The sequence below is a fragment of the Monopterus albus genome, unplaced genomic scaffold, assembly GCF_001952655.1.
Source record: "Monopterus albus unplaced genomic scaffold, M_albus_1.0 scaffold214.1, whole genome shotgun sequence".
Classification (NCBI taxonomy): Eukaryota; Metazoa; Chordata; class Actinopteri; order Synbranchiformes; family Synbranchidae; genus Monopterus; species Monopterus albus.
The window spans coordinates 854,516-867,252 of NW_018128094.1; positions in this window are offsets into that span (position 1 = coordinate 854,516).

Sequence of the window (12,737 nt, forward strand, 5' to 3'; positions counted from 1 at the left end):
GTGTGGAAGACTGGGTGAATATGCATGGACTGGGGCAACTAGAGGCAAACTGCTGTGGGATGGAGGATATCAAAAATAGAGAATGGGCTCAGATAAAGAGGTGCCAGCCTGCGGCATGTGCCCTTAAGTATTATGTGTTCTGAAGAGAGCCAAGCCCTGCTGCCCTTTCTCATAGGTAGGGGCTGCTTGGCGATGACGGCCAGGCTGCGGTTGTGTTCAGCCGTGCGTGTGAGGGCAGCAGTGGTTTCAGTCCAAATCTGTTGACAGCGGTGTACGTGGGCTTGGACGGAGGGGATGTCTGTCTCTTCACCAGATAGTACTGGAGGTTGGTATCCTAAGGCGGCCTCAAACAAAGATACTCCAGAGGCCAAACTGATGAGAGAATTATGTGCGTATTCAACCCAAGGCGATAGTGAACTCCATGATTTTGGTTCATTACCTGTGATGCAGTACACTGTGTTCTCTAGTTCTTGATTCAGTCTCTCCACCTACCCATTGGTCTGAGGATGAAAGCCTGAGGAGAGACTGGACTTGGCACCAATAGCAGTACAAAAGACAGACCATACCTGTGAAATGAATTGGGGATGCAGGGATGCCGTAGATGCGAAAAACATGCTGGACAAGAAGGTCATCCATCTCACAGGCCGATGGTAGCTGTGGCAGGGCAATGAAGTGGGCCGCCTTGGAGAACCTATTGACGATGGTGAGTATGGTTGTGTGTTCTTGAGAGGAATCCGGTGACGAAAATCAACTGCGATGTGGGACCATGGGCGGCCAGGAATGCGCAAGGGACGTAGGAGACCTGCATGGGGTTGGTGTGAAGATTTTGATTGAGCACACACAGAACAAGCTTGTACAAACTCACATGTGTCTTGGTCAAGGGTCGGCCACCAGAAATGTTTCTTGAGAAGAGAGGTGGCCCGATGAACCCCCAGGTGGCAGGCCAGGAGGGACGAGTGAGCCCATTACAGGACAGGGGTTCTGACAGCGTCTGGAACAAACAGCTGTTCTGGCAGGCTGCCTCCAGGGTCAAGATTGTGCTGTTGGGCTTCTAGAACAGTCTGCTCTGTGTCCCAGGAAACTGCTGCCACCACACAAGATGTAGGCAAGATTGTCTCTGGTGACTCCTCAGCAATATATGGCGTAAACTGTCGGGACAGGGCATCAGGTTTCAGGTTGTGAGTACCTGGCCGGTAGGTGAGGGTGAACCTGAAGTGGCCAAAAAACAGCACCCAGCGCGCCTGCCTCGGGTTGAGTCTCTTGGCTGACTGGAGATAGGACAGGTTTTTGTGGTCAGTCCAGACCAGGAAGGGATGCACTGTACCCTTCAGGAGATGTTGCCATTCCTCCAAGGCTAGTTTTATCGCCAGGAGTTCTCTCTCACCAACATAATTTCTTTCGGCAGATGTAAGACATTGAAAAAAGAAGGTGCAGGGATGTAGTAAGTGATCTTTTTCAGCCCTCTAAAACAGAACTGCCCCCACTCTGGTTTCCGAGGCATCTACCTCGTCCACAAACTGCCTGGATGGGTCTGGCTGGGTCACAACAGGCGCCGTGGTGAAGCGGAGATCCCAGAAGGACTGCTCCGCCTCCTCGGTCCACACAAACTTAGTCCTTTCGGTTTTCGGGTGTAGGCCATTCGGTGACTGCCGAGATCTTGGAAGGGTCTGCCCAGACCCTGCCACCTTCAATACAGCACCCCAGGAAGGACACAGAGTCTGAATGGAAGTCGCATTTCTCTGCCTGGACAAACAAATGATTTTCTAGAAGTTGCGGGACGACCTGTCTGATGTGACTCTGATGTTCTACAAGGGAGGAGGAGTAAATGAGTATGTCATCCAAATAAACAAAGACAAGTTTCAGGGAGGAGGCCGATTGAACAATCGTAGGGACAATGTGGTGGTAGAGACAGTGCTTGGTCCTTGTTGAAAATCTCACTGAGGTCATGATATGCAATGGGAACCCTGGTCAGATCAGGCCTTTCAGGCATTTTAGGGGAGTTGGGTGGTGTTGGAGGAGAGCATGCTGCTCGGAGGCAGGAGGACAAACAGGAGGGGCTCCATTTAAGGACTGTTCCAGTCTGCCAGTCAATTTGGGGATTATGGGAAATGAGCCAGGAGTGCCCTAGAACCACTGGTGTCTGTGGGGTCTCAATAATCATTAACCGGGTGGTGTTGTGGTGGTTCCCGGCTATGGTCATGTGGATGGGAGGAGTTTGGTGGGTGATTACTGCCAGCAACTGCCTAGAAATAGAATGTGTTTCTAAGGTGTGGTCCTTGGAGATCTTGTACAGTCATGCTAGCAGGTATGTTAGTTTCAGGGAGGAGGCCGATTGAACAATCGTAGGGACAATGTGGTGGTAGAGACAGTGCTTGGTCCTTGTTGAAAATCTCACTGAGGTCATGATATGCAATGGGAACCCTGGTCAGATCAGGCCTTTCAGGCATTTTAGGGGAGTTGGGTGGTGTTGGAGGAGAGCATGCTGCTCGGAGGCAGGAGGACAAACAGGAGGGGCTCCATTTAAGGACTGTTCCAGTCTGCCAGTCAATTTGGGGATTATGGGAAATGAGCCAGGAGTGCCCTAGAACCACTGGTGTCTGTGGGGTCTCAATAATCATTAACCGGGTGGTGTTGTGGTGGTTCCCGGCTATGGTCATGTGGATGGGAGGAGTTTGGTGGGTGATTACTGCCAGCAACTGCCTAGAAATAGAATGTGTTTCTAAGGTGTGGTCTAAGGGCAATGGTGTCAAACCAAGCTTAGCCACCAATGTGGGGTTGATCAGATTTATCCCTCCGTCCCATAGTCCACTAACTAACTAGGGATATGGTTTTACCAGATGCAGTCAGGGTGACTGGGATCTCCATGCTAGTGGACCCTGCGGTGGAGGTTCCGGAGTGACCCACCAGTGCCCCCACGCTCACTGGCGAGGTTCTTCTTTTGACCAAATTGAGCAAAGATTGATCAGGTGGGATTGGTTACCGCAGTATAAGCATGCCCCGGACTTGAGTCAACGTGATCATTTCTCGGGGATCAGGTGAGCGCGTCCTAGCTGCATGGGTTCTTCATCGGACCCGGATGGCGTGGTGTCAGTAGTGCAAAGAACATGAAAGTGAGTGAGCAGAGAACTGAATGGTTTAGGCCTGGGGTGGGAAGGCTTGGGGTGACTAGCATTGGGAGCCTTCTCCTTGTGGCATTCACGTAATCTATTATCAATGTGAATAGCCAGGCTAGCTAAAGCGTTCAGTCAATCAGTGGGGTCATCCCTTTTGGCCAGTTCATCTTTTATGTCATTGTGCAGCCCGTACCAGAAAGCACCACGCAGGGCTTGATCCCCCCACCCTGCCTCAGGTGCTAGCACCTGAAACTCAACAGTGTACTCGGTCACACTATGTCCCCCTTGTTTTATTGTCATTAATCGTCACTACCCCGGTGGTCAGGATGGTCAAACAGCATTTGTTGTCAGGTCTGCTCGGTGCGACCTGCCTCTCTTCCGCCTTTCTCTTCTCTGCTCTCTCAATCCTGTGGGATTTGCACCTCAGCTGTGCCGCATTCAGTAATTAGCAACTCGTTTGTTGGTACGCACAGCTGGGGTGCATCCTGATGATTACCTGCCTCCTTACTTATTCCTCTGGCAGATGCTCTGTCATCGCCGGAGCATTGAATTAACTGAACTTTCATTACTTTACCTAAACTCGCATACCCCGTAACAGACATAATTTTGTGGTATGTATTATACATCAATTTGTTTTCCACGTTGACAGTTCCTGTGCTGTGGATCACATTTTGTATGTTGGTTATATGTTAAGTGTTATATGTCCACGCTGACAGTTCCTCTGCTGTGGATCTCTGAGTTTGTTTTTGTCCATGTGGTTAGCTAGACGTTCTTTTTGTTATCCTCGCTGACAGTTCCTGTGCTGTGGATTTCCGTTTTCATTTGCCTACCCTCCTGGTTGGCTTGCCTGTTCCCTTGTCCGTTCTGATCCTGATCCTCTCCTGGTTCCTGCTGTTACCCTGTCTACTCCCTTGGTCATCCTGGTCTCCTCAGCCGTCTTTGCTCAGCCCTGTTGCATGTATTCATTGACTCTGTTCCTTTTGTATCCCCACCATTAAACCACCATTTTTACTAGCACCTAGGTCAGCAGTCTTGAGTCCAACCTCAGTTCTCCCTCACCCTCTTGGTGAGGGGGACTAAACCATAACAATTTATAATTCATGGAAGAATTCCTTGACTGTGGCTCCAATGAACTGTCCATAAGAATCAAGTGCCTCGGTCCAGGTTAATGCCTACCACGGAGTTGGTTAATGACAAAATTAATCTTAACGCGATTAGCGCAAAATGTACAGGGTTGTTGCTCAAAAACTCTGTGGCACTGCAGGACAAAGCCCCGGCATTTCTGTACCTCACCAAAAAATGGCTCGAGGTCTGGTATTAGTGTCTCTTGTGTGGGACTAGTGTGATGATCGAAGGAGGAAGATTGGACGTGAGTAGAAGGGAGGGCAGTGGAAACGATTAGCTGTAAGAGGGTGTTGGAAAGCTCTTGCACCTGTTGTGACAGGTTCTGAATAATGTCCATCTACTGGCGCAGTGCTTGCCTGAGGTGATCAATCTGCGCACAGCACTCAGCGAAGGCAGGTGGTGATGTAGGTCAACTAGCGGGAAGAAAAAACCCAGGTACTGAATGTCTCTCGGAGAGTTGAAGCGAAGCCAAGCATAGAGGTGAGATTCTCAACATACTGACAATGAGAGGGCGTTGCCAGCACCTAATGAAAGGGAGAGGGTAATTACAGTAGGTGATGTGCCTCAGCCATGTCGCACCTTGGAAGCTGCTGATCAGGTGGATACGCCCTAGCTGTGTACACCACCGGAGCCGGGACCTACAAGAAAGAGAAAGGAAAAAAATAAGGGGAGAGGTGGCGCCGACCAGACCTGACACCTCTGACATTTTTTTATAGAACCTGTTTTCCAGCTAATTGAAAAAGCAAAACCTCTCAGTTGTAATAGTTGTTAATGTTTTGCAAAAAGAACTATGATTAGTACAAAACACACTTCTTGTGCCTGACAGTCTTCATTCACTATTCTTAGGCTAGATGCCTAAGAATAGGTTTGCAAATTAAAATGTGCCCATTCTTACACTGAAATGGTGTTTGCTTGCTGTAATTATTCCTCCAGTTAATATAAACCATAAAGAGATTCTTTATATTTTGGTCAGATTTTTTCATTCATCGGTGTGGCATCATTGGCAGTACATTGGCAGAAGGGTGGGGGAGCAGCACTGATCTCAACTGCTAGCTACAGAGATTCACCCATGCTCCACTCTTACTACACTGCCTCCACTGCTGCCTTTCATTACAAAAGACAGTGCTCATCCAGGCTGCTGTGCTCAATTAGATTTTACATTTGGAACAAACTCTGAAGGCTAAAAGTATGTTCTGTGTATAGGACCATAGACTAATTGTAAGGTCTGTGGATGTACAGTAAGTGTTATAGAGTGGCAAACAGCACTTTGTTTAAGTAACATATTTATAAGTTTGAAACATTATTAGCCTTTTACAGCTCTGGAAAGTTGTCCCAGTGACAAACGTCCCCTGTGTACACTAGAGCCAACTCTATTGGATACACGGAGTTAAAAGATTCATTCTTTTGGCGGTTCTCATTTGCACTTCTGGATTGTATATGCTATCTTGGCAGGTTATACATTTGCTCTATTTTCCAAAACTGAACCCCTGCATTTTGGTCCAGATCAGCTGTTTTCATTCTGCTTTTGCAGACTTCCTGTTTTTGGCTTGTGTAATGATGATGTAGTGTGGCTCTTGCCTCTCTTTGTTCTTGTTCAACAACTTTTCTGGCTCTTGTCATTCTCATTCACTGGCTCCTTCTGGGAGATCACAGAAGCCTCTGGTGCCACTGTCTTACAAATTACAATCCCAAATCAAAAGAATTTGGGACAGTATGTAAAATCAAAATTAATACAGAAAATAGTGATGTGTAAATCATTTGTGTCCTGTATTACTTTGAAAACAATACAGCAGCACATTATTTGATATGATACTTCATCAATTTTATTCTTGATATTTGTGATAACACTTCAATCACTGAAAAAACTTGGAAGAACGCATCTGGACGTAGTTTTAGGTAGAAGACGTTTCAGTGTCAGCCCTGTGACAGACTGGTGACCTGTCCAGGTTGTACCCCACCTCTCGCCTGATGTCAGCTGGGATTGGCTCCAGCCCATTTGCAATCTTGTGCTGAAGTTCACTGATTTAGTGTTAGACTGAGATAATTAAATGTGCATTTTTATTGAGCAGTTTAGTCTAACAGTGTAATCAGAGTCTGAAAGCTACGTATGTCCAATCTCATGACCAAGATTTGCAAATCACAAATAGTGAACTTGCTTCAGGAATTGATTGGCAGATTATGTTTAGGTATATCCAAAAACCTGTTTCCAAGCCACGTTTTGTGACAAGCTAACTGTTACAGTCAGTAGGATGTTAGTGGGCAACAGATTAAATATCCTCTTCTTTCCACCAGAGGGCAATCTTTGCCTTTCAATCTTTATAGGATGTCTTTAGCACATTAGAATTCATGAGTGTATGTAGAGCTGCATGGAGAGATGCATGAACAGATGTGAATTTATAATACTCTAGCAGTACTGATCCAACAGAGAGCAGCAAACAAGAGTAGATGGGGACATTCTAGATTATCATAATGACATCATTGTCACTCAGTGAGGTCCAGTGTGAGTCCAAGGCCCTGCCTGATGGATTTAACAAATGAATCTGCTAATACAGCTCATGTTGCATTTATGTCATGTAAGCATATGTATGCATAAAAACATAGAGCATGTTGTAAACAGAAATATATCTGTAGAATAAACACACCCAGAACAGAATTTGGAATGGATTATACACATGCTCACTAGCAAACACGGAGTTATTAATCTGTGGTCAGCACTGTATGTGTGTCTTTGTAGTCTCTAGCAGGAGTGTGTGATTGTCAGATAAGGCTGCTTTGTGTTTGTACTGTTTGTACATGTGTCTTTGCTGAAATAATAGCTCTTTTTTTGCATTAAAGGCAGCGCTGCAGCACACTATCCCAGGGCCAGTGAATCTCTGACAGCATTACGCAAACACCCTAATCAAATACTGTACATAAGCTGCTGTCCTTATTAGGCTTTGTAATGATCGCTCGCAAGACACACGTGTGCACACACACAGTTTTTATTTGTTACTATTATTTTTGGGAGGTCAGTGGTGTGAAAGAATAAAACAAATGATTGATATTTTCAGTTTTAAATCATTAATGGAAGCTTTGTGGTGCCTGATGATCACTCAGTTATAACTTTCAAGAGGAAGTGAGTTTGGATTGCTCTTAAGTAGTTGCCATTAGAACCTGACCGATATCAGCATGGCTGATAATGTTGACAATTTTAAATTATGATACATGTATGAACATACTGTATATTACAGATGATATGTCCACAGAGAAAATAGATTTTTGTACCCTGTAAAATTGTCCCGTCGTCACTACATACACTGTAAGAAACATAGTGATAATTTATTCCCTATTTCCTTACCATAAACTTAATCATCACAATAAATACCTAACCCTAGCCCTTACCCAAACTCTAACCTAATTCTAACCTGAACCCTAAAACCAATCTTAACCCTTAAACATCCCTGACACCTTTTGTCACAACTATGTAACACATTATTTGCACCAGACCCTCCACTAGTTCAGTATTCTATGATTTTTACACACAAGTAGAAACAAATGAATGCAATGTGGGATAACTCATATTTAAACACCAAATTTTAAGCAACATATAGTCTGAACATTAAAAGGCAAATGTAGACATTCTATGGAGGTGATGTATGTTTAGCTTTGAATGAAGAAAAGCACATAAGCACAAATGTTATTAGCACAAAATCATAACATGACAAGAAATCAAAAACAATTTCCTGAATTAATGTTTCAGGCAAAACTCAGCATCGCATAGAATTATGCCAGTTTAAATTATGCATATTTGAAATATTTCTTGTTATCTTACTGATCAGTTTACAGTTGGTGAACATAATTTCACATTTTCAAAACCCAAAATATATTTTCATCATTATAGAGGGAAAGAAAGCAAATATTGAGCCAATTTTTATGAGCTGAGAGGAGTCTCAACTCTGCATTCCAGTGATAAACAGATAAGCAGAGACAAACTAACTAGTGAGTGTGGTTCCTTCAGATTTTACTATCTTGGTGGTCAGAGGCGTGAAGTCGCATACCAAGAGCCCTGGTCTGTCAGAGGTTTCTTGTGTTAAAGCAATTCTTTACTCCCCACTGTCACCAAGTGCTTGCTCAAGAGGGATTTGTTGGGTTTTTCCTCTATATTAATAATAACAGACCTTACTGTGTAAAGTGCCCTGGGATGACTTATGTTGTGATTGGGTGCTATACAAATAAAACTGAATTGAATTGTGTATTCGAACATTCACAAAGAGAGTTGGGGGTTCTGCAGCCTGGGTTAAAGTAGACCATATCACTGATGCCCACATCTGGTTGGCTTGCCGAGGGTGGCGTGATAAGGCCTTACACATAAAACTGAAACACAGAGCAAAGCCTGGCCTATGCATTGGGGTTTTGGAGAGGAGTTTTTCTGCTTCTCAATGCCTGCAAATCAGAGTTATTAATTATGAATATTTTGAGTTCTTGAGAATAAAGCATGATGCTGCCACCCCTATATTTCACAGTTGGGATGGTGGTGTTTGGCTTGCAAGCCTCCCCCTTTTCCCTCCAGACATAAAGATGGTCGTTATGTCCAAACAGTTCAAATTTTGTTTCATCAAACCAGAAGACAGTTCTCCAAGATCTTTGTCCCACTGTGCAGCTGCAAACTGTAGTCTGTCTTTTTTATAGTGGTCTTGGAGCAGTGGTTTTCTCTTTGCTGAACAGCCTTTCACGTTATGTCAGTATAGGCCTCTTTTACATCATGGCACTGCATATGGCTGCCTTGGTAGGGTGCACCCTCAGGTGTTTGTTCTTTTTCCTCATTCTCTTGGTCTTCTGCAACCTATCCCAGATTATCTTCATCAGAGAAGAGCTACTAAACATCAGACAACTCACTCTGAACACATTTTCACTGATTTTTTTTCTAATCCAAAAAGCTGTGTGGACATTCTGGTCGGACGGGCAGAGGCCCTCTATGGGACTTGGAGAACATGTTGGTAAGGGAAGAGAGTGGGGGCCCTGGTTAAGTTATGACAGAGAGGGAGCTGGAAACTGCTCCCATCTGTCCATCTAGTGAACCTCCTATCTCTAGTCATCAAAATGGATGAACTCCTTCTCGTCAACTGGACTAACTCTGACTTCTCATGCTCTGCTGCTCTATGCTTCATGGAGACCTGGTTCAGTGACTCCATTTCAGACAGTGCAATGCACATACTGGGGTTCCAGGTATACAGAGAGGAGGCAAAATCTGCCTGTACATAAATGAAGGTTGGTGTAAAATGTCACAGTGTTAGAAAGAACTTGAATCACAGACTTAGAGACTCTTTTTATCAACTGCAAACCATTTTTTTCTCCCAGAGAATTTTTGTCATTCATTGTGGTTGGAGTGTATATAAGACTGCAGGCCTACGCTAGCACACTACAGCACCTGGCCAAACAGATAACTAGGATGGAACTGAAACATCCTGACTTCCCACTCATTGTTTGATGGGATTTTAACAGAGTCTCACCCATGAACTACTCTCAGTTGTCCCACCAGGGAAAAATACACATTGGACTACTGCTACCAAGTAATAAAAGATGTCTGTGATTCTTGGACTCTGATCTGGTCTGGTCCATCTCATCCCAACCTATAGGATGACTTTGGCATTCTAGTACATAGTTAAATCCATAAATGCTGCTTTAAACTGTACTGTATGAAAAGGAAGCCCTATGTCAACAGTGTCCTGAAGCACAGTCATCTGCTCTGGGCTTGGAGACAACTAGGATGGACCATCACTTGGTGGAAACATGTACTGTGGTCAGAAGAATCAGTATTTCAGGTCTGTTTTTGGAAGCAATTGGCGCTGTGTGTTCTGGATCAAAGACAAAAAGGACCATCCAGACTGTTACCAGCAAAAAGTCCAAAAGCCAGGGTCTGTCATGGTCTGGGGTTTTGTCAGTGCCCTTGGCAAAGGTAACTTCCACTTCTGTGATGGCTCCATTAATGCTGAACAATACATCGAGGTTTTGGAGCAACATCTGCTGCTTTCAAGATGATGTCTTTTCCAGGGACGCCCATGAATATTTCAATAAGACAATGCAAAACCTCATAGTGCCACATTACCAAGGCCTGGATGTGGAGGAAAAGGGTGTCAGTGCTGGACTGTCCCGCCTGCAGTCCCAACCTGTCCCCAGTAGAGAATGTGTGGAGCATTTTAAAATGCAAATTGCATCAACAAAGATCCAGCACTGTTGCAGCTTAAGACTTGTTTGCAGGAAGAGTGCAGATTTTTGCAGGAAGAATGGGACAAAATGACACCTTACACATTTATTCACTTGGTGTCCTCAGTCCCTAAACATCTTTTAAGTGTTGTGAAAAGGAACGACAACATCACACTGTGGTAAATGCTTTATTGTCCAAACTTATTTTGGAATGAGTTGCAGGCATCAGGATTGAAATGAATGTTTATTTTGAACAAACAATAAAATATTTTCAGTTATATTTTTGATTTTACATACCGTCCCAACTTTTTATGATTTGGGGCTATAAGCCAAGATGGATTGCAGACTGAAAAAATAAAAAATAAACAAAAGTAACAAATGTACAAGAGAGCACTCAACCACGGCAGCCATCCATAGCACCATCTGGAATCGTGAATTCAATCAACGATGACTGGGCTGGTGGTACAACCCTGATATTGCTTGGGGTAAGGGATGAACATAACACCTAACAGTATCAGGGAATTATTGCCATTTATTAAAGAGACACCGGCTGGGGCACCACAAGTTTATGTTTTATACAGTTAGTCATTTCAAAACTACAACATACACACACAGTGATGTAGAAACAAATGGCTCACAGAAAAACAAAAACAATAGTAAACACACAGGAAATCCCATGGTAAGAGGCAACGATACTAAGCAGCAGAAGCAGCAGTAACTCTAACCAAACTCCTAACAAAGAACAGAGCTGAAGCAGAACAATGAACATTACACTTCATCCAATCTAACCCTGTAGTTAGATAAAGGCCCAACAAAGTGCAGTTACAAAATTAACAGTGAATGTAACTACAAAACTAAAATAAAGGCAAACAAATGTCAAAGCAAATACAAAGGGTGTGGGACTGCTCATGCTAAGTCACAGCCCACAATGCAAAAGATGAATGAGCCCTTCCTGATGACTTCCACATGGCATTCTGGTGATTGGTGGAGCCATTCCTCAGCGTAGGGTGGGAGTTAACATCTGATTGGCAGACTGTAACCCTGGCAAACTGCTGACTGATCCTACCAGGCGTTGACATCTCCAGCTGTAGAGAAAAACACTCAACATACATTTGACATGAAGAAAATGTGGCCTCTACTTTATAAGCTATTATTTCTCTGTAGCTTTTTCCGGTTCTTTCAAACCAGGAACTCTCAATGAGACGAAAGAGACTGCTTTAGATTTTATAAAAAATAACCGTGCTGGTTTATTCAGAGGATCAACTTATTGGCCATAACAGCTGGCTACAAAGGAATTACTGGTTAAACCTCAGTCTGTTGTCAGACATCAGAAGGAGGAAGAAGTAGCATAGCTATGCAATCATACCTCAATTATCATTCAAGCAGTGGTAATCATATAATCATAATAATACATAGTTAATGGGAGAGGCTGTGGCTCAGGTGTCAGCATACACAATGGATTTTGCTGTTTGATTTGGAGGACTTGTTGACACACTGCTCTTCAGCCCAATAGCAGCATCGGGTATGTTCATTTTGACAAAAGGTTACACTTCAACTTGTTAATGATAATACCTCTAAATAAGATTGATGAAGTTTGTTTGCCTCACTTCCCTTTCCTTTCTCTTCCAAGAAAACCTCTCCTGTCCTCTTGTCAGCCTTTTGTTTTGCAAATACTGTTTGAACAGTCTGACTTCAGTCTGTGGACCTGAGGCTGTTTTCATTTGTTTTCAGTCAGAAACAGAATGAAAAAGCATCAAAAGCCTCAGTGATGGTGAAGTGACAGCCAGAAAGAAGAAAGATGACAGATGGAGTTCAAACAGTTTTCCTCCTCAGTCAGCTCTCTCCTGCCTCTTCCTCCCTGATTGATTTAAGAACAATACTTTTCGTGTCCTCTCTTCTTTCATTTAATGGATTCTGACTGATAACTGCTAAACACACTAGATAGTAATGAACAATGCACTACATGCTTTTACTTTTCACTTTTGCTTTTATCAGAACAACAGTGTTTGAGTGCTTGGCTCCTTTTCTTCTACAATAAGAGCCTCCCATTGAGAATTCTCCAGCCTTCAATTCCCTCAGGCCTGCTGTCTGTCTGTCTGTCTGATTGAATGTCTTGTTAACTGACTGTCCGCTGTGTGATTTCAGTCTGTCTCGCTGAGAGCTCTGATTTCAAAGCAAATTATCATCTAGCTTTTGTTCACTAGTGTGTATATTAACCAAGCCATATTCATTCAGTTATTCAGATTCAAATTGTCTTGTCATTTCAGATCCTGCCACTCCCTCCCGCCCTACAGTTACCCTATCTTTCCAGCCACC